Source organism: Buceros rhinoceros, unplaced genomic scaffold (assembly GCF_000710305.1).
Source record: "Buceros rhinoceros silvestris isolate BGI_N320 unplaced genomic scaffold, ASM71030v1 scaffold13238, whole genome shotgun sequence".
Taxonomy (NCBI): domain Eukaryota; kingdom Metazoa; phylum Chordata; class Aves; order Bucerotiformes; family Bucerotidae; genus Buceros; species Buceros rhinoceros.
Genome location: NW_010428689.1, coordinates 1092 through 3964, shown reverse-complemented (window position 1 = coordinate 3964; position 2873 = coordinate 1092).

The following is a 2873-nucleotide window of genomic DNA, read 5'->3' as shown; positions in this document are numbered from 1 at the left end:
GTTCCTCAGTTCCCATGATTCTAGGAGAGCCACGGCACCGCCAGTGGCAGGTATTTTAGGGCAGCACAGGAGCCCAAATGCAAAGCGTCCTTCTCTGAAAGCCTCTGCTTAAAGCAGCGTGTCCCATCGAGGGCTCTGGGGCGGTGGGATGCTGGGGTGGGGAAAGCCCATGGTGGGCAGCAGGAACCCAGCAGCAAGCTTGCTGTTGGCTGCCCTCAGCAAGGAAAGAAAGAGCAATGGCTTTGCGCAATTGCACCTAAGCAGGCGTCTGCTCTGTCAGTCAGAGGGAGCAGAGGTCAGGCAGCACCCTGCGCATAAAAAGGAGGAGAACCAGGAAAACGATGCGTGTCTCCCAGGACAAGAGCGGCTTAGCAGGTAGGTACATCTTGGCTTTGCGTCGGCAAGAGGTGCGGTACAAAACTATGGAAACTGTTCTTGGCTGCAGCAGTGTTGCTGGGGAAGGGGTGGAACCAGGGGTGAGGTTTTCTACCTGCAAAGCTACTTGAGAGCTAAACCAGAACGTGCTGCGTGTTTCTGACAGGCATCTTGAGAGAAGTGGGCAGCAGCTCGGCACTGTATTGCTCATTCGTGCACATAGACGTGTGCATACACTCACCATAATGCTGCTTTATGACCTTGGTTATTGGTGAAATGCGGCTGCCGGCACCTCAGCATCCCTTTTGTTCCCGTCAGCTCTTCCAACACCACCGGTAGTGCCGTGGATCTGTAGATTTGGGGCACCCGGGCTGATGAGCTGGGTGTGCTGTGTCCAGGCCACCTCTCGGCAGCTGAACGTCTGACGGAGGCTTCTCCAGGCTGCTGCCTGCTCTGCACCGCAGTCTCTGTCCGTGCAGGGATGTGGTGCTCTTGTACTTGGGGAGAGGAAGGGAAAGCTCCTGGTCAGCCCTGCCTGCAAAGGGCACAGTGGGTGTGTGACGGTGAGCACCGCTTGTCCGCATGCGTTTTCATCGTGAGCTGCTATTAATCTCATCATCTGGTGGGAGAGAACACTTCCTTTGGTGTGGGAGGCTGATGGGATCCTGTCCCTAAACTTCCCCCTCCTGCTGCTCATCTGTACGCTTCTCCCCACGGTCCCTGGTGGCCTGACGCTGGGCATGTTTGTGCCTGCGTGGGCCCCTCGGTGCTGTCCCTGACTGGCATCCCCGTGCCTTGTCTCCTCCCCTGCCTGTCCTGGCTCCTGCTTCTTAAATTGTCCTGTGTCCAGGCTCCCTTTGCAGAGGAGAAAAAACAGTGCAAGAGTTCTCTGCCATTTTGGGGTGCCGTGGGGTGTTACATCGGCTGCAGATGGGAATGACCTGGGGCCTCACGTACGAATGAGCAGGGACAGCCGGCCAGGGCAGGGACAGGAGGTGTCCGACAAGGGCTGATGGATGCCACGGCCCCTGCTGCACCCACAGGTGGTGGGGTTGCCTGCACACGCTTCAAATGTCCCTGCCAACGTGTCAAAGCTGGGCAGGGTCGGCTGGGACATAACCTGTCCAGATGTGCTCTGCTGAACACCCGTAACGCCCATCGCGGAAATGCCAGTGGGCTGTGCGGGAACAGGGCGGCTGGAGAAGACCTTCCTGGGCAATTACAATTTCCGCGATTACGGGTCCAAAGGTCAGGCTGCTTTCCTGCTGGTAAATCATACGCTGAGGATGCGTGGCTGAGGGCTGGCAGCAGGAGAGAGCCCTTGTAGCTGTAAGAGCATGGGAGCCATACGGCATCTCATCCCTGTGCTGCTCAACAGAGCGGTGCTGAGCTTGGGCAGAGGGCAGGGAGCGTGTCTGTCAGGGACTTCCTGTGGCAGCACCCTCCATTTACCTTTTTTTTTTAATGAAAGCTCCAAATCTGATGTGAGAATGGCAGAGGGTGGTGCCGTGCCTTGCAGGGGTGGTGGGGAGGGAAAGGGCCACAGGGCAGGGAGAATGGCGACACGGTTGAGGTGAGTTTGGGGATGGTGCTGCGAAGCTGTAGTAGCTTTGGGAGGCTGAACATTTAGAACGAAATACCGTTTGAAGCGGATAATGATGAAAGATGAACTGGAGGTGAGAAGACAGGATTGGAGTGTTGAAGCAGTGAGGCTCTGAAGAAGAAGGACCTCTGTTTTCACAGAGGTGTTTTCCTTGCACAGGCAGGGGGATGAGGTGCTGCTGCCTTCGGTCAGGGGCTGGTTTGGGGAGGGCTTTGCTGCAAAGGACAGTAGCAGCTCCTGGCAGAGCTGTGCCCCCCACTTTCCGGTGGGGATGTGTGGAGAAAAGAGACTAGACTGCAGGGCTCGAGCAGACTGTTTATTTGAGCTTCACTTGCAGGTTTAATACGCCGCTATTTCAGGTGTTCATGGATACAATGGAAGAATGCACTGTTACCACTTAAAAGCACGATTACCCTATAACGACCTGAGAAGCACGCTGAATATTACATGTGTGTTAGTTAATCTCCCGCAGTTACAAATTTGCAGCATGTTAAATATTCGCTTACCCCTTCAGGCAAGAGCTCTCAATCCCAGAAAAGTGACCTTCGAAGGTGTCCTGATCAAGGGGGAAGAGTCTCCATACAGGCAAAATGTAGCGTTGGAGAGGCGACTCCCAATTCCGAACTCGAATCTTAGGGCTTTTATCCCAGGACTGTGGGCAAGACTTTGCCCGAGTGGCTTAGACTGCCTGGGATGTTCATATCCAGCAACGTAGTGGAGTTTCCGCTTAGCTTTCTGTACCCATCCATCGGTGAGCTTCACTGCCCTGTGCTGGTCTTGTGTACGCTGTTCACTTCTTTTTTGCTGAGCTTGTGATTTTTGGATACTCCAAGTTATCGGCTGAAGCTGAAGCCAACACTGAAACTTTGCATCTTCTCTTCTCACTTTACTTTTC